The following is a 20,463-nucleotide window of genomic DNA, read 5'->3' as shown; positions in this document are numbered from 1 at the left end:
AAAAGCACTCTTAAGTACACAGACCATTAACACTAAAAAGGAACCACAGTCAAATCTGCATAATAAGCAGCTAAAAACAAGATGACAGAAGCAAATCCACACATATCAATATTAACCTTGAATGTGAACAGAATAAATGCCCCAATTAAAAGGCACAGAGTGACAAGTTGGATAACAAAGCAAGACCCAACTATATGCTATCTTTAAGGGACCAATCTCACATGTAGTAACACCCATTGGCTAAAAGTAAAAGAATGGAGAAAAATCTACTGAGGAAATAGAATACAAAAAAGAGCAGGCATTGCTATTCTAATTTGAGACAAAACAGACTTCTTCAAACAAACAATGATCAAAAAGACAAATAAGGGCGTAACATAAAGGGTTCAATTGAACAAGAAAAATTAACTATCCCAAATATATATGCACTCAACACTGGCGCACCCAGATTCATAAAACAAGTTCATAGGGATCTATGGTGAGATTTAAATAACCATACACTAATAGTAGGAGACTTCAACACCCCGCTGACCGTAATAGACAAATCACTGGGGCTGAAAACTAACAAAGATAACTGGGAGCTAAACTTGGCACTTGACCTAATGAATCTAACACATGTCTACAGAACACTTCACCCAACAACAGAACATACATTATTCTTGTCTGCACATGATACATACTCTAAAATCGACCACAAAATCAGCCATAAAAAAAAAAAATCAACAAATTCACAAAGTCAAAAACATATCAACCACAATCTGGGACCACAGTGTAGTAAACAAAGAAATAAGTACTAAGAAGATCTCTCAAAACCATGCAATAACATGGAAAATAAACAACCTGCTTCTAAATGAGTTTTGGGTAAACAAAGCAGAAATCATGAAATTCTTTGAAACCAATGAAAACAAACAACATACAAGAATCTCTGGGACACAGCTAAAGCAGTGTTATGAGAAAAGTCACAAAAAAAGTTTTAGCACTAAATGCCCATCTCAAAAGTTAGAAGGATCCCAAATTAATAAGCTAACATCACACCTAGAAGAACTAAATAAACAACTCCAACACTAGCAGAAGAAAAGAAATAACCAAAATCAGAGCGGAAATGAATGAAATGGAGACATGAAAACCCATACAAAGGATCAATGAAACCAGAGTTAGTTCTTTGAAAGAACAAGGAAGATTGATGGACTGGTAGCTGGACTAATAAAAAAGGAGAAAATACAAATAAACACAATCAGAAATGATAAAGGTGATATAACCACTGACATTATAGAAATACAAAAACAAACAAAAACCTCCAGACAAGATGTTATTACAAACACCTCTACGCACATAAACTAGAAAACCTACAAGAAGTGGATAAATTTCTGAAAACATTCAACCTCACAAGATTGAACTAAAAAGAAACTAAAACCCAGAACAGGCCAATAATGACTTATGAAATTGAATCAATAATAAAAGCCTACCAGCCAGAAAAAGCCCTGTACCAGACAGATTCACAGCTGAATTTTACCAGATGTATAAGGAAGAGGTGGTAACAAACCTACTGAAACTATTCCAAAAAACTTAGGAGAAGGGATTCCTTCCTAATTCATCCTGATATTAAATCCTGGCTGAAAGACAGCAGAAAAAGTAAAACTTCAGACCAATTTCCCTGATAAAAACAGATACAAAAATCCTCAAGAAAATACTGCATTCAGCAAACTGAATACAGTAGCACATCAGAAAGTGAAGTCACCACAATCGAGTAGGGTTTATCCCTGGGATATAAAGTTGGTTCAACATACATGAATCAATATATGTTGTTCATCACATAAACAGAACTAAAAACAAAAAACACATGATTGTCTCAATAGATGCAGGAAAGGCATTTGATAAAATTCAACATCCTTTACATTAAACATCCTCAATAAACTAGGCATTGAAGACACACACTTCAAAATAATATGACAAGAGCCATCAATGATAAGCTCACAGCCAACATCATACTGAATGGGCAAAAACTGGAAGCATTCCCTTTGAGAACTGGAAGAAGAGAATTACTCTTACTACTTTATTCAACATAGTACTGGTTGTCCTAGCCAGAGCAATCAGGCAAGAGAAAGAAATAAAAGGCATCCAAATAGGAAGAGATGAAATCAAGCCCTCTCTCTTCACATACATGATTTTATACCTAAAAAAAAAAAAAAAAAAAAAAAAAGAGTTTCTGTCTAAAAGCTTCTAGAGCTGATAAACAATTTCAGCAATATCTCAAGATACAAAATCAATGTGCAAAATTTACTAGCATATCTATGCACCAACAACATCCAAGCTGAAAGCCAAGTCAAGAACAAAATACCATTTACAATAGCCACAACAATATTAAAATACCTAGGAATACAGCTAACAAGGGAGGTGAAAAACCTCTAGAAAGAGAATTTAAAAACCCTGAATTAAGAAATCGGAGACAACACAAACAAATGGAAAAATATTCCATACTCATGGTAGAAAAATATTCCATACTCATGGATAGGAAGAGTCAATATTGTTAAAATGGCTACATAGTCCAAAACAATGTACAGATTTAACACTCTTCTTATCAAACTACCAATGACATTTTTCACAGAATTAGGAAAATATATTCTAAAATTTATATGGATGTAGAGGATTGCATGGCAATATATTCAAGTTTATGTACAAGGCATTTGAGGTTGGAACATAGAAAAATACTGAGGTGCCGGGCGCGGTGGCTCAAGCCTGTAATCCCAGCACTTTGGGAGGCCGAGACGGGCGGATCATGACGTCAGGAGATGGAGACCATCCTGGCTAACACGGTGAAACCCCGTCTCTACTAAAAAATACAAAAAACTAGCCGGGCGAGGTGGCGGGCGCCGGTAGTCCCAGCTACTCGGGAGGCTGAGGCAGGAGAGTGGCGTGAACCCGCGAGGCCGAGCTTGCAGTGAGTTGAGATCCTGCCACTGCACTCCAGCCTGGGCTACAGAGCAAGACTCTGTCTCAAAAAAAAAAAAAAAAGAAAAAAAAGAAAGAAAAATACTGAGGCACTGTGTGTACGTTGTTTGTGCATGAGACCATAACTCCTTGACCCTGAAAACAGGACAATACAAAAATTAAATATATTACATATTTCTATAATATATTAAGTCATGAAATTATTCAACAATTTATTTTATTTTTATTATGAATAATTGGTTGCAATTTATAATGCCTGCATAAACAATTACATACTGCTTTATTTTTATTTTTTTAAGTTCTCATGTACCTATTTTTAATGAAATTGTAAACTGTCTTTTAAAACATAACCAGTGAAGAGAGTAAATATATGGAAAAAGTGACAAATATTTTGTTTAGGTTTCCATTCATCATTCCTTTTTTTAATCAATATTTTTTAAGTACCTACAATGTGTCAAATAATGTTAATAGGTAATTGGGATAGAAAAGTGATGCAAAGAACAAAAAAGACAAAACTTCTGTTTCCATGGAATTTATAATCTGCTGAGGTGAGACAGACAATGAACATCATAAATAAGTGAATTATGCAAAGTGTGGATCCGCAAACTTTTTTTTTAATTGAGTGTGTGTTACGGAATGCTGAAAACAGTCTCCTAAGAATGTGTAACTGCTTTTACAGGGCCATATGTATCTCATGACCTGACAGCAAAATGCCATCTGGCGGATGTCTGTAGTTTAGCAAGCCTTTTCAATAAATACTTGGTGGATGGATTCTGGGGGGCACTTTCTCAGAAGAGCTTCCCCTCGCCCCACTCAGCTGGAATTGTCTAAGTACTCATTCTTAGCATTCACTGAAAGCTATAAGCTGCAATGGAACCAAAAGAGAACCCAGATATCTATGATAATCCAAAGCAAAATTACAAAGATGAAGGAATCATACTATCTGACTTCAAACTATACTACAAGGATACAGCAAACAAAACATCATATAGACAAACAAACCAATGGAACAGGTTACAGAACCCAGAAATAAAGCCTCACACCTACAATCACCTGATCTTTGACAAAGCCAACAAAAACAAGCCATGAAAAAAGGGAACCCTATGCAATTAATGGTGAAATAAATGACTAGTCATATGCAGAAGATTAAAAACGGATCCTTTTCTTTCACCGTATACAAAAATCAACTCAAGATAGATTAAAGACTTAAATGTAAAACCCAAAACAATAGAAAACCTTGAAGAACACCTAGAAAAAAACATTCTAGACACAGGCCCTGGCAAAGACTTCATGCTGAAGATGTCAAATACAATTACAACAAAAACAAAATTGCCCAAAGGGACCTAATTAAACTAAAGTTTCTGCACAGCAAAATAAACTATCAACAGAGTAAACACACAACCTACAGAATGGGAGAAAATATTTGCAAACTATGCAACCAATAAAGGCTTAATATCCAGAATTTATAAGGAGTTTAACAAATGAACAAGCAAAAAACAAACAACCCCATTATAAATTGAGAAAAAGATATAAACAGACATTTTTCAAAAGAAGTTATACACATGACCAACAAGCATATGGAAAAACGCTCAACATCTCTAATCATTAGAGAAACGTAAATCAAAACCACTCTCAGATACTATCTCACACCAATCAATCAGAATAGTCAACATTAAAAAGTCAAAAAATAAGAGATTCTGGTGAGGTTGTGGATAAAACAAAACATTTACACACTGCTAGTGAGAAGAGGAATTAGTTCAGTCACTGCGAAAAGCAGTTTTGAGATTTCTCAAAGAACTTAAAACAGAACTACCATTCAACCTAGCAATCCCATTATTGGTTATATACCTAAAGGAACATAAATCATACTACTGTAAAGACACATGCACACATGTGTTCACCACACCACTACTCACAATAGCAAAGATGTGGAATATACCTAAATGTCCATCAAAGGTAAACTGAATAAAGAAAATGTGATACATATACACCACGGAATTCTATACAGCCATAAAAGAGAATGAAATCAAGCAGCAAAATGGATAGTGCTGTAGGCCATTATGCTAAGTGAATTAATTTAGGAACAGAAAAGAAAATACTGCACGTTCTCACTTGTACTTGCGAGACGAACGTCAAGTACACAGGGACACAAATAAATGAACAATAGACACCAAGGTCTCCTTGAGAGCCGAGGGTGGGAGGAAGATAAAAATCAAAAATCTACCCATCAAATACTATGCTTATTACCTTAGTAATGAAATAATCCAAACCCCCATGGCACACAATTTATGCATGTAAGAAACCTGCATGTGTACTCCCGAATCTAAAATAAAAATTGAAAATAAAATAAAAATAAAGTAAATATATAAATAAAATGAAATAGTTCTGGTAATCATCTTAGCTTACTTTTCTAGAAAATTCTGTTATCAATAAGAATATAATTTATTCCTCACGCAATGTTTCATATTTTTAATATTTAAAAAGCATATAAATAGTATGTCAATGTTATATATGTGAATTAGTCTGTATGTAAATGGTACATAATTATATAATAATGAATTATTTACTAAACTTATAATTCCCAAATTTCCAAACTCATGTTTTATATTTATATGCTTTTTTTTTTTTTTTTTTTTAATACAGAGTCTCGCTCTTTTGCCCAGGCTGGAGTGTAGTGATAGGATCTAGGCTAACTGCAACTTCCACCTCTCAAGTTCAAGTGATTTCTTGCCTCAGCCTCCAAAGTAGAGGTATATGCTTTTTATGTGGTAAGTTTTGGTGATATCTGAATATTTAATAACTTGTACAGTACAGACACAGAACAGATACTAGCTTTGACAAACAGAAAAGGACAATCATTTGTGCGCAAACTTACAAAATATCACCCCTTGTAGGTCACACTACAATTTAGTAATTAGTAATTAGTAATTAGTAATCTTTGACATGATTCTTACTCTTGGGACCATTCTTCCTTTGATAGCCAAGTGACTTTACTCCCTTATCTTCTTTATCTTCGCACAACTATCACCTTTACAGTGACTACTCTTTGACCATCCTATTTAAAATGGCACATATACTTTCCATCTTCCTCATTCTACTTAATATTTCTCTATAGCACTTATTGCGAATAAAATTTTATTGACACATAGCCATGCCCATATATTTAGCTATTGTCTGGGATTGCTTTGTCACCACAGTGCCAGTTTGTAAAAGTATGAGAGATCCCGTGGTGAGCAAAGCCTAAAGAAGTATATAATATCTGGTCCTTTGCAGAAAAGTTTGCCAATCCACACTTTGCATAATTCACTTATTTATGATGTTCATTGTCTGTCTCACCTTAGCAGATTATAAATTCCATGGAAACAGAAGTTTTGTCTTTTTTGTTCTTTGCATCACTTTTCTATCCCAATTACCTATTAACAGCATTTGACAATTGTAGGTACTTAAAAAATATTGATTAAAAAAAAGAATAGATGAATGGAAAACTAAACAAAATGTTTACCACTTTGTCCATATATGTACTCTCTTCACTAGTCACGTTTTTAAAAGACAGTTTACAGTTTCATTAAAAATAGGTACATAAGAACTTAAAAATAAAAATAAAGCAGTATGTAAAATTTTTTACGGCAGGCATTATAAATTGTGGCCATTTATTCATAATAAAAATAAAAATAAACTGTTGAATGACTTCATGACTTTTAATATATTATAGAAATATGTAATATATTTAATTTTTGTATTGTCAGATATAATTCACTGGCAGAAGGAAAAATAGGAGTACTTTACACATTTGAAAGTAAAAGTGACAATGGATATAGCTATTCTTTTTTTAATGTGACAATTTTTTTAAAAAAATGGATTTATGATGTGGAAAGAGTATAGAAAAAAGGCTGTTTCATTTTAGTGTTTGAAATAGACAAGTAATGTAAAGGGTTGTCAGATTTGAACACAAGATATTAAGAAAGTAGATTTCAAAAACATTATGAAAAATATAACATAAAATTTCAAAAGCCTTTAGGTGTGACTACAGTTTAAAATGAATGGAAAAAATGTGGTAAGTAAATTTTGATAAAACAATACGAGGCAATGTCAGTGAGGGAAAAAAGGTTCTTTCTTAGACAAGATCTAAAACATATACGTAGTTTCTCAAGTTACTGGTTATGTTAAAAGCTTATGTATAGAAAATTGTGAAACATTTTCGGTCATTAGCTGAGACTTGACATGTGATAAAGGCTAAGAAATGTATGTTACAATATTAAGAGTCAAAAAAGAAAAATAAAAAGAATGTTCCCACTAATAAGAAAAGATGGTGTACTGTTCTACATTGAAAATAAGAGAAAAATAATTCTCCACTTTACCATGGCCAGTTGGGTTCCCAGGTGCTAGAAAACAGATTCTGAGACATACATTAGCCTGAAGAATGTTTGCTGTGGAGTTCTCTTGGGATTATCATCTGTGGAAGGAACAGAAATAAAGAACTGAACAAATGACAAAGATGAGTTGTAATACACTGCCAACCAAAATGGTACCCTTTGGGAGTACTCTGGAGATATCATGGCCCATCAGAATTGTTTCAAGTTGAAGTGACATAACCAAGACATTTTACCCTTCCTTTGGTGAGCCATGGGTGAGGCTACTATTGGAAGGAGTAATAGTGTGGATCATGGTAATTTTCTTCAGAGGAACAATTCAAAAACAGGGCTTAAATGCAAAAATGTCTTTGGGCAGAATTCACAATTAGTGTGTTGGTAAGACAGGGAGTTCATGCATGAAAATACATCTAATCAGTTTATCATAATGTCAATTATAGTCCCCTTACTTGAATGAGGTCTGGGGGTAGTTCCTCATGGGTCACAGTGAACCTCTCTTGCTGAGGTACTTAGAAGATTAAGGTTAATGGAATAAGTTCCAGTCCTTGCTTCTGCAGCTATTCTCAGGACCACAACAGAACAATAATCATTTCCATCTTCTGCTGTATATTCTTAATTCCCCTTACCTTCTGGGGGCTTATTTGGTGTTGCAAACCAGACATCATCCCAGAGGGTTGTGAGAAGTTGGTTAGCATGCCCTATTTGGTTATATGTTACTATAGTCTTTTATTTATTCTTGTTGTTCATGTTTTCTATATATTTGATGATTTTTTTTTTCCTAGTAAATGTATCTATCATTGAGAATGGAATACTGAAGTCACTCAAAATTTGTCTATTTCTTCTTTTAATTCTTTGTGTTTGCTTACTATATTCCTGGGGTCTGTTTTAACATGCTTATATGTTCACAATTTTTATCTCTTGATAATAAACATTTTAATTGTGATGATAAATTATTTGTCTTTAGTAACATATTTTTAAAACTTATTATGATAAAATTAATGTAGTCACTTCATTTCCTTTATGCGTTCTTTTTGCACAGCATGCCATCTTTAATTCCTTCAGCATTTTAATTTATTTTCATTTTGATGGGAATAGAATTGTGGATTATGTGTTTTCAGGGTAACCCCAACTCCATTTGCCAGTTTACTGATATCATTCTGTTGTCCTCTGACTTACATAGTCTCAGAAAAAGAGTCTTTAGTATTTCTCACAATTTTCTCCTTTATATAATAATCCCTTTCCCCCGACAGCTTTCTTCAAGATTTTCTTCTTTGTTTGTAGAAGTTTAAATATGATATATCTAGGTGATATTTTTGGTGGGGTGCCCTTACTTATCCCATTTGGTTTTCGATGAGATTCTTGAATCTGTGGTGGCTCTTTATTATAATTTTGCAAAATCCTCATCCATTATGTGTTGAAATATTTTTTCTCCTTTTTTTGAGACACAATTATGCATATATTACAATGTTTAACATTGAATCATAGCTTTTGGTGGTCTTTTAAAATACTGTTGTTATTCTTTCTCCTTTTTTCTCTTTATGTTTCAGTATGGATAATTTTTAATGACCTCATATTGAAATTATTTTGGTCTATTGAAGATTCTGACATTTTTCCAAATATATTTTTCTTACAATTTTTATAGCATTTTCATTTAACTTTTCTTTCAGTTTTCATTTTATTTATGATACTTTCTATCTGATCTTGCAACTTTTTCATTAGCATCATTAACATATTTTAATCACAATTATTTTAAATTCTCTGTCAGACAGTTCGAATATTAGTATCATGCCTGTGTGTGCTGAGTAAAACAGCTTGACTCCTGAAAATGGCCACAACTTTTCTTCTACTGGGCCTTTAGTGCAAGGTGTTAAGTAATCTAACTAGTAGTTGGGTTGGGTTAGATGTTAGTTTTGTTTCGTTTTTGGTTGCTATGAGTACCCTCAGTGAACCACAGGTTTCAGATTCCTATAGCTACATCATGTGTTTATGGTACAGATTGAGTTTTTGGAGCAATGTCGGTTGGAGTATAAAATTTAGGTCTTCCGTTTATATTTGCCTCATGAAGGGTCCTTTGCATTCTCTTGATCCTTCTGTCCTTTTTTCATGAATAAAATACCTTTGATTGTTACTCAAAACTTGTTAAATTGGTCATGAGGAGGGCAGTTGGAGGAGTCCATTCTCTGCGGCTCTGGACTAAACTTTTGTCTTAGGTATGACTATGTACCCGAGTCTCAGGAATGTAGGCTGACTTTTTTCACCCACCAATGACTGTAGTTGTGGGCAGAGTACCTATCCTGCCCTTCTCCTAAGAACAGCCCCCCTCTTTCCCCTTTTTCCTTCCCACAGATGCAATTAGTCCTTACCAATGCCTTAAAAACAATGCTTTTTGTTCTTATACCTACCTACTAAGGCTTTTGCTTCACAGTGAGGGTATGCAAGAAAGATCTGGGTAGAATTTCTTGCACTTTTATACAGCTTCTGTTACCCAACCCCACCTTGCATTCCAAGCAAAATTTTTAGGGATCTTTCTGATATCATCTGTGAGTAGAGTTTGTGTAAGTACGACTGCAAAAGGGTATGAACTTCCCCAGTTTCTGTGACTCCCAGGCCACAGGTTTATACTGTTCACCACTTCACATTCAGCTTTTAAAACTTTTTTCAGATATTCTATTTGAACTCTTTTTACAGATTTCCAGTGGCTTGTTATCCAGATGAGCAAGTACTCACATCTACTGTTTTCCAAGAAAAGTATTTTATCCTTAGATTTTGGCCAGTGTCTTGTTCTGCCTCCTTAGCTATGCAAGGAGTCTAAAAATAAAATCTGAATTTAAAGTTGACCCGATTTTTAAAATTATATAATGAAGTGACCTTTTTCTGTTATCTACATTTATAAGCAGAAACGTACTTAATTTTAATTAGTAATTATTCCCATTTTTCAGTTTATTAAGACAGCTTAGCTATAGCCACCCAATTCCATTGTCCTTACAGTCATTATTTCAACTCTACTATTCTTCTCATCTAAACACAGCAAATATCTTTTCTCCACAAATAAACCATACCACTAGTTCATAAAGCTTACCACTGGTAACTTTTATAAATTACATAGCTATCTTTTTTCAGGAACTGTCTATACTTCATCTACCTGCAATGACAGTTTTCTCACTGTCAAGGTAGCAAGTGATTCAACTCCAAAATTTAACTTTAAATTTCCTTGTTCGATCATTTCTGACTTCAACATTCAAGTTGAATTACAAAGGAAATGGAATATGACACATAGACAAGCATGCAGGAAATTTATAGAGAGTGCTGCTGGAATCAGTGTTCTTGAAATGGAGGAAAAGGTATGAGGATTACGAATATAGAAACTTTGAGTGCTATTCAGTTGCAACAAATGCCTCAGCTGACCCCACAAGGATTTTTGAAACTAGGATACACTTCAGAGTTGTCCTAAATTGAGAGGAGGACTTTCATACTTCTATGTTGTTAGGTCATTAGAGGGGTCTGCTCACAGAAAGAGTCATGACATTGGGAAAAGCAGTTTTCTACAGCTGAGACAATGTGAAAGAGAGCTTACAGTGAAGACTTGTTAATTGGCAAAATTTGAGTAGGTAGCTAGAATGACACCTTCATGCGAGAAAACAGATCTGGGTGGCATATTATAGTCTCTACCATATTTACTTATTTTCTTTTCCTTTTAAGTAAAAGTATCCTTAAAATTAATAGAGTTATCATTATTAAGGATCTACAAATTAAAATACATATTCTGGTTCTATAGAGTCCACTGACTAGTTGGCAAGAGTGGAAGTAGGCAGGAAATAAAAATATTGCAGTGTGAACATTTATATTATTACTAAGCTGGAACTTTTCTCTTCTGGAAAGTGTCCCTGCCTCCATCTGCCTTAAAAATAAAAGCCCCTGTGCCTATATAAATTTAATGTTTACTCCAATAAATCCTCATCCAAGAAGTTAGGATTGTGAACTAATAAATAACTTTACTGTTTGCTTGAAGAAATTATTGCAACAAAAGTATCTGAGTAAACTATTTGCTCACATCTGAGCAAACAACTGTCAGACATTTTTCACACCTAAAGAAACAGCTCAGTTATTATGACAACAGTTCCATCTAGTCTTCAAAATCTTCACCCTTCTCTGTCTAGCAATCCTATACTATTGTGTAAAAACTTTATCCAGTTCCAAAACATTCCCCATCTCTAAAGACCCACTTTAAGCCACTTGAGCTGGTACTTTAAAATCCCATAAATGCCCTTCACTAACATTCTGTCTTTGAGACACTATTGAGGCTGTATCCAGGTAGTGTGTTTTGTTGTTGCACAAATTTAATAAACAAAGATTTCCTTAATCAACAGATGTTTTGATGGTTTGTGGATATCCATTCTGGAAATCACTTCAAGATCTTCTTGGCATGGTTGAAGACCCTCAATTCAGAAACAGTGCATTATCCTGTCATCTAATAAGTATCCTATATGGGAACCTTTCTGATCACAATCGTAAATTATGCCCCACATTTAGCCTGAGCTATGATCTCTATTGTCTAGATAAGTTATAGCCTACAGGCTATAATTGTTCATTTATGTCTATGTCTTCTTTGCTGCCACACCAGCAGAGTCAGATAGGACAAAGACAATATGATCACCACAACGGAAAATATTTACTATTTACTCCTTTAGAGACAACATTACTGATCTCTTATTTCAAACCTGATGGCTGAGTTTATCTCCTGAGAATGGGGGAATCACTCCTCTATAAATCATTTGTTTATGTATTCATGAATTGAAAACTCTTATCTTTGGTAAAAACGTGTCAGTAGCAACACTCTAACTTTTCTCTCGGTTTGTCCTTGTCACTTTTTGTTTTGAGTCTTTTTAAGAGGGAGTTTATAGAGTGGGCATAGGTCCAAGAAGTCTGCCCCTTAAGATGGTCCCAGTGCTCATAAGATAAAAAAGTCTTATCATGTGTTAATCCTTACTAGGTAAATTTTGTCTTCCTTAATATTTCAAACTCAATGAAGAGTTTCCTATGTTTAGTATTTGTTTATTTGTTTTCTCTTTGTCTAGATCAGGAATTGCCACATTATAGCCTGTGGGTCACACCTTTCTTTTATGTGTATGGCTGTGAATTTACTTGGTTGCCTCTGTTCAGTGCTGGAGGTTTCATTGCACTACAGTTGGTGATGGTTGGTCTTTGGCCAGATTCTGGAGACATTTGATTTTACAAACACCATTTTTACCTGCTGCAGTTCTCTTAAAGTCTTATTAGTCTCTCAGCCAAACAGAGTGTTCTTCATGTTTTAATTCATGTACACATCTCTCTAACTGACATAACTTCACCAAGAACAATTTGGAAATACACTGCCAAGTTCAGGAATATTTTGATCTGAAGATGATTTTTCAATTTAGAACACAAAAGAGAAAACTCCCATGAGGAAATCCTTTTTATTATCTGTCTATAGGAGTAACATAGAAAACCTTTTTCTTTGTCTCCATATTTCAGAGATTAAAAATCTGTTACACTTTATTATTTTTGTTATTTTCTTATATATGTCATTATTTCCTCTTTGATAAATTAACTTTTTATAATGTGTACTGATACCAATTTACTGTGATATCCACAAGGCTTTTATCAATAATATTATTTTTGGCTTCCATGGTCACTCCATGGTAAGAGCATAATATTTGAGTAAAATTAACTTATGATTTTCCTAAAATATGCCTGGCTGTGCGCAGTGACCAGACCTCGTGCTTGCTCACCCACTCACCCCTCGCCTGTCGCTCTGTGCCTGGCTCTCCCACAGCAGGCGTGGGATCCCGGCGGGTAGAAAGAGTGGATCGCAGCCTGCTAGGCCTAGTGGGCTGGGCAGAAGGAGCCCAGAGGACGAAAGCAATTCTCACACAGAGGTGCTGCAGCCCACACAGGTTTCTGGCTGGCGCAGTGACACCCCAAGGATCCTGTGATAGTATTTTAAGCCCATCTGATCCTATTAGTCTTCTTGGGCAGTCATAATAAAATACCACAGATTGGATGGCCTAAACAACAAGAAATCAATTTTCTCGCAATTGTAGAGGCTAGAAGTCCACGATCAAGATGCTTATTTATTCCATTTCTGACGAGGCCTCTCTTCCTCAGTTGTACATGGCTTCCATTTTATGTAACGTCACATGGCCTTTCCTCAGTGCACTAAAAGAGTGAGCAACCTCTCTGGTGTCTTTTCTTATAAAGCCACTAATCTTGTCGAAACAGTCCTACCATTATGACAGGATTTAACCATAATTACTTAATTAGAGGCTCCATCTTCAAATATATTTATGCTGGGAGTTAGAGCTTCATAACCTTTTTTTTTTTTTTTTTTTTTTTTTTTTTTTGAGGAGAGGGGCACACATTTTCCATCTTAATGAGATCTTGTCTAATTTAGGCAGCAAATGAAGCATTGAGCCAACAAAGTTGAAAGTTTATCCTAGCATTTGACACAAAGTAAAAACCAAACACCAGTATTTTGTGATCCAATGCACAACGAGAGAAAGGTAAAAGCAATTTACCTTACCTCACCCTACAACGAACTGGTTTGTTCATAACAAGAGCATTAGAAAAAACACAACAGGGCCCGTCGGGGCAGCCGGCCGCTCTCGGGTCCCATCCCAGTCCTTTGCGCGCTCTGGCTGCCCTGGCCCAGTCGCTGCTGGCCCCACCCAGGCGGCGCGCGCTGAATGAGTTCTGAGCCTCCTCGGCTCCCGGCTTTCCTGCCTAAGGCTCGTGTTTATACAGCTGCTGGGCGACCTTTCCCGCGAAAGAGGGTGTGACTTCATTCCGGAGCGCCCCGGGCTGGGGAGGCTCCTCCCTGGTTCGCAGAAACCGCAGGGGCGGGGAGGAGCAGAGCTCCGCCTGCGCCCGGGGTGAGCAGGGCTGGCACCGCGCAAAGCGCACCCCACCTCCCACGGGAGACTGATTTCGGCCTCCTGAGCTCGGGACCCCTGACTGTGGAGTGTCAGAGACGGAGGAGGACTTAGTGTTCTTGTCCAACCCCCTCCCCGCTTTTCACGGGTTGGGGAAATGGGCGCTTGGAGAACGGAAATTCAGTTAACAAAATTGACTCCAGAAGAGAGAAACTAACAGAACAATAACAATGGAAGAAATTGAGAACATTGTCAGAAAGCATCATCATGCCAAACTCCAGGCTCAGGTTGTGTTACAGGTTAAAAAAAGTCAGTCCTTCATGAAAACGAAAGATCTTAAGCAACACGATGGATTCAGAAGCCTATGAAAAGAGGCCACCAGTACTAACGTCTTCAGAACAAGATATATCACCTCATATTGCAAATGTTGATGAAATGAAGCATTACTTGTGTGGCGGCTGCGCAGCCTTCAACAACGTTGCAATCACATTTCCCATTCAGAAGGTCTTCTTTCGACAACAGCTGTATGGCATCAAAACACGGGATGCAATACTTCAGTTGAGAAGGGATGGATTTCGAAACTTGTATCCTGGAATCCTTCCCCTATTAATGCAGACGACGACTACACTTGCACTTATGTTTGGTCTCTATGAGGATTTATCCTGCCTTCTCCACAAGCATGTCAGTGCTCCAGAGTTTGCAACCTGTTGCGTGGCGGCAGTGCTTGCAGGAACAGCAGAAGCAATTTTCACTCCCCTGGAAATAGTTCAGACATTGCTTCGAGACCACAAGCATCATGACAAATTCACCAACACTTATCAGACCTTCAAGGCACTGAAATATAATGGAATTGGAAAGTATTATCCAGGCCTGGTGCCCATTCTTTTCCTGAATGAACCCAGTAATGTCTTGTTTGAGGCCTTTGAGGTCCCATTAAGGAGCATCTGCCTACCGAAATGACTCACAGTGCTCATTTGGTCAATGATTTTATCTGTGAAGGTCTATTGGGTGCCATGTTGGGATTCTTATTTTTTTCCAATTAATGTTGCAAAAACTCGCATACAGTCTCAGATTCGTGGGGAATTTCAGTCTTTCCCAAGGTTTTCCAAAAAATCTGGCTGGAACGGGACAGAAAACTGATAAATCTTTTCAGAGGTGCCCATTTGAATTACCATTGGTCCCTTATATCTTGGAGCATCATCAGTGCAACTTATGAGTAAAGATTATATGAAAAAAACAACAGTTAAGTGTCATTTATCAACTAAATAGACCTTCTAAGAAGAATGCAGTTTGACCTCTTTGTTAATTGGCCAAATACAAGCTGGTGTCATAACTCCAGGCCACAGTGAGTTATGGGCAAAGCTATTTTGCTTATGCCTCAATAAAACAGAATAAAAGGTTTCAACAGGAAAATATAAGGGATTTGTTTTGTTTTGTTTTGTTTTTGTATCATTACCTAAGAGCTTTAGACTAATTGCCTGGTAAGTAGCTGTCCATCTGATGGCCTTTGACAGGGAACTTAATCCCCAAAATAAGATTTTCTCAAACCAGTCTTGAAGTCTTCTGCATTGAAACCTAAGTGGCTGTGACCAGCCAGAGAGAAGGTTCTCAGGGGCCAGGGGCTCCTCAGGCTTCCTTTGTTACTCCCTTACTTGCTTCTCTGCCCTCAGGAGCAGCTGCAGAGGATAGTCCTCATTAAGCTCAAGCATATGACAATGGGGCAGAACAGAGAAGAAAAACAGCTTATTAGGTATAGGCTTTTCATGATAAATTGCTTGTATTAGTTTTGGAACTAAGTACCTATTGGATAGTCATTATACTATTTGTATTAAGATATGGTAGATTAAGGAGCTATGAAAGTTCCCATTTTGCTTTCTAGGTTTGAAGTTTTCTATTTGATTCTGACTGTGACTTTCAACCCTTCCAAAATATCCTTATGTAAATTTCACTTATTTCATTGCCAAAAGATGAAGGGGCTTAAATTTTGTTATAGGTGTTCCATCCTGTTAAAACATTTTCATATTAATTTTGAATAGATCAAACTCTGGTTAGCGTGGTTTCTTTAATTATTGGGGCCATCTCAGCAAACGTCTGTGGTTATTTTTCCCCTGAGTAGGAGCTGGTCATATTTAAGCATCCTGTTCTCTTAAAACTCTCCTTTTAAAAAATAAACACTTCCGTAACATTTTGTTTTGGAAGTCTATTAATGTAATCCCACTTTTTCCCTCCTAGTTTCTAAATGTTACAGAGAGGGGAAAAGGCTCAGGATAGTTTTCATCCTGCAGTGTTGGCTGTCTTTTATTTTACCCTTGGAAATAGAGACTCCGTTAGGGTTTTCACATTTTGGGAACCCAGTTTTACCATTGTGTTGGTAAAACAGTAAGATAGTTTGAGAGCATATGCTCTAAATGAAGACATTTGAAGAGTTAGTTTGAATTCTAAAAGTAGGCAATAGCCAAATAGCATTTTCATCCCTTAGTAGACAAAAACTTCTTTGTCAAAGGAATTGGAAAATGTGAAAATATTTTTTCCAGATAAAGCAAAATGATTCATATGCCACTTCCAACTGACTAATGAAATGTAAGAGACAGACTGAAAAAGTGGATTATGAATCTTAAAACCCTTTCTGTAAGTATGTAAAGATTGATTTCCAGCATCTGACATGATCGTAGGTTTCTTGTTAACCAGTTTTTCTTCTTTCTGGGTAATTGCATTTGAATATTTGCACATACTGACCAAAATAAAATCAGGGCCTCAAGTTGGTAGTTTACTGAAACTGTCTGGGCAAATAGTCCATAAAAGCTGTTTACCTCTAAATGCAGTATGGCTGGTTAAATACAGTGAACCTCCTTCTTTCAGCTGTAAAGGATGAAGCATGTTAAGCATTAGCGAGGCAGTAATGAAGCTACATAACCATACAGCAACTCTGTCTGACAATGTTGTGCTGGATATTGCAGTTTACATTCAGGTTGTAGATGTAAAGATTTAAACAAATAATTTGGCACCAAATAAATATGAGTAGCATCCTTTGGCCTATTAAATAGAGTCAGGATTTAAAGGGAGTTGAGTTTGAGAAACGAATGAATAAAGGCACCTTGGTGCCTGACCCACTCATTCATGTGTGTGACTCCGAGCACTGACAGGCATGTCCAGTTACTCAGCACAGGGCAGGTGGGTTAGCCTGGGGTAATACCTTGGCCCTGGGAATAGATACCATTGGGCCTTTGGTTTTGTTGGGCTTCCTTTTGTCTTTACACTCCATACAGATGGTAGAAATCTGAGTTCTAAAGCACTTTTGTGAAATACAAGCTAAGTGAGAATTCTAAGGAAAATGCTTTGGTTTCTGCCATCCCAAATAAGTAGCATTTAAAAACAATTATTAATAAATACTTTTAATAATTTTTAACTCAGTATAAAGATTTTTTAATTTCGTTGTCACTCTTTACAGCTTTTGAAGACCAAACTGCAAATGCATTACCAGGGATGGTTTTGTGTTGTCCTATAGACTTCTTAAGTTTGACAAAAAATTTACAGAACTTGTAACCAACAGCTTTGTCTGAACTTGAAGTCAAAATGTATTGTTAGTAAGAGATTCTAACTATTGTTTTTACCTTCAATGTGAACTAGTGTGGTTAAAATTTTGAAAAGGCAGGCCAGCGCGATGGCTTCTGCCTGTAATCACAGCACTTTGGGAGGCCGAAGTGGGCAGATCACTTGAGGTCAGGAGTTTGAGACCAGCCTGGCCAACATGGTGAAACCAAAAAATTAGCCGGGCATGGTGGCAAATGCCTGTAATCCCAGCTACTTGGGAGGCTGACGCAGGAGAATCACTTGAACCCGGGAGGCGGGGAATACAGTGAGCCAAGATCTCACCACTGCACTGCAGCCTTGGCTACAGATTGAGACTCTGTCTCAAAAAATAAATAAATAAATATAAAAAATTAAAAAGGCAAACATGATTGAATATCTGAATAACTTTAAAAGTGGCCTTTCTGTTACGTATGTGGCACAAACGGCTCATGAGTGCAGGACACTTATGGTCTTGTGTCTTATACTTCATGTCTGATGCCACCAGAAATGTTACGAATTCTGTGTTTAACACACTGAGAGTGGTATGAGCCCTCAGGACTGCACCACAGAGTAAACACAATCTTTATATGGTGGCGAATATGTTTGTCTTTCTTGTTTCATTTGTGTTTGGGGACAAAATCGATGTTTTCATCTAAATAGTCAATATTCATCCTAACGTGGTTGGCTGTATAATCACCGGCTATATTGTGAACTGTGCAATAAAACACAATCGTGTGTGTACATAATTACCTTTGGATACCTGAAATTCCCAAGCTCGGTTACAATGTAATACTCAGTATAAGGCTGTGCAAACATGTAAGGGAATAATGGTGATCAATGGGATATATGAAATGAGATCTAGAGGGCTTTGAGTGAAGCCAATCATGTTGAACTAACACTGGTTCAGTGCAGATGAAGTAGAGTGAGGGGTATGCAGTCATAAAATGAAGGATGGACAGGAGATTACATTTGAAGAAAGGGTAAACACTCAGACTTGGTTTCTTTTAAATTAAAATATTTATTTTCTCATGTGCAAATGCATGTTAAAGACTTAATCGGGCATTCTCTTGAACTTTGAGGATTTTTAGTTTTTAATGCTATCTTTGCTTAATATTAAATATGTGTTGCCTAATGGCTCCCAAATTGTGAGGGAGTCTCTACATGTTTCCTCTTAAAGGTTCATTATTAAAAGTGGTTAAACGCACAATGCTATTTTTGTTTGATAGTTTGACTTTTATGACCATATGAGTTTAAATAAAATCTGTTAAATGTTTCCGAGTTAACACCTTTTTTTTTTTTTTTTTGATAATTTGGAATAAAGTTTGTTTTTTAAGACCCCCCCAAAAAAAGAAACAAAAGACACGACAAAATTTTTAAGTCACCTGTGAAAAATAAATGTAATTAACACTGCACACTTATTAATTGCTTCAATCTGATGACAATTACTGAAAGGCTATTAACATTATTGTTTCATCTATGTGGAAATCATATTCTCCTCTGGTCAACTTTGGATGCACCTAATGATATGGGTAATATATTATGTGAAAAATAGAGCCCACATCTGAATTTACAAACACATGACTGAAAATTTTTGAATTTTCCACGGGGTCACATCAGGAGATTGTAGAAATTTGCTATCTCAAGAAGCTCATTAAGGCAATTCAAAGATTGTTTGTTGAGTTAAAAATCAAAAATAACGAGAGGATATAATTGGAGAACTTTTATCATTCATCTCACTGTGTCAGAAGGATTTCCCAGAAGAATAAGTGAAGCAAATACAATTTATTTCTAATATTTTTCAACATTAGGGCATGTAAATATCATATGTATTTAGAGAATTTCAAATTAAAATAACAATAAGATACCACTACACACCTATTAGAATGGCTAAAATCCAAAACACTGACAACATCAATGCTAGTGAGGATGTGGAGCAACGGGGACTCCCTTATATTGTTGGTGGAAATGCAAAATGTATAGTCACTTTAAAAGACAGATTAGCATTTTCTTAAAATCTTGACATGCTCTTACCGTATGATCCAGCAATCACACTCTTGAAACTTGTGTCCACACAAAAACCTGCACACAAATGTTTATAATAGCTTTATTTGAGTTGCCAAAACTTAGAAGCAACCAAGATATCCTTCAGTAGGTGAATGAACAAATAAATTGTAGTATATCCAGACAAAGGAATATTATAGCACTAAAAGGAAATGAACTGTGATACTGCAAGAAAAAGGAACTTTAAAAGCCAATCTGAAAAGGTTACCTACTTAATAATTTCAACTACATGACATTCTTAAAAAGGTAAAACCATGAAGGCAGTAAAAAACAAAAACTAAAAAAAAAAAAAAAAAAAAAAGCAACGATTTGCAGAGATTTCAGGATAAGGAGGGGTGCATAGGTGGAGCACAGAGGATTTTTAGGGCAGTTAAACTATTTTATATGATACTAAAATGGAGTATATATGGCATTACACATTTGTCAAGACCCAAAGAATGTACAGCACAAAGAAGGATCTATCAGGTAAACTTCGGACTTTGGGTGGTAGTGATGTGTCAGGGTTGGTTAATTTTTTATAACAAATATACCACACTGGTGCAACATGTTCAATGGGAAAGCTGTCTCTGTGGGTTTTGGAGCAGGGAAGATAGGAAAGGAGATGTGGA

At 36.1% G+C, this 20,463-nt stretch overlaps 1 long non-coding RNA gene and 1 pseudogene across 2 annotated transcripts in view; one reads left to right on the top strand and one right to left on the bottom strand.

Annotated features, from left to right (window-relative positions):
* Positions 1-14,001, bottom strand: part of LOC139363376 (uncharacterized) — a 321,840-nt gene extending 307,839 nt beyond the window's left edge. For both annotated transcript variants that reach the window (XR_011623635.1, XR_011623636.1), the window contains exons 1-2: positions 13,876-14,001; positions 7,305-7,399 (exon numbers count right to left, since the gene is read on the bottom strand). This is a non-coding gene — a long non-coding RNA (uncharacterized lncRNA). The remainder of the gene's footprint in view (positions 1-7,304; positions 7,400-13,875) is intronic.
* A 77-nt stretch (positions 14,002-14,078) lies between these two features.
* Positions 14,079-15,660, top strand: LOC105479503 (mitochondrial nicotinamide adenine dinucleotide transporter SLC25A51-like; annotated as a pseudogene).
* Positions 15,661-20,463: the final 4,803 nt, after the last annotated feature.

The sequence above is a fragment of the Macaca nemestrina genome, chromosome 5, assembly GCF_043159975.1.
Source record: "Macaca nemestrina isolate mMacNem1 chromosome 5, mMacNem.hap1, whole genome shotgun sequence".
Lineage (NCBI taxonomy): Eukaryota > Metazoa > Chordata > Mammalia > Primates > Cercopithecidae > Macaca > Macaca nemestrina.
The sequence above is the reverse complement of the archived record's forward strand: the minus strand, read 5'-3'. Positions and strand labels throughout refer to the sequence as shown.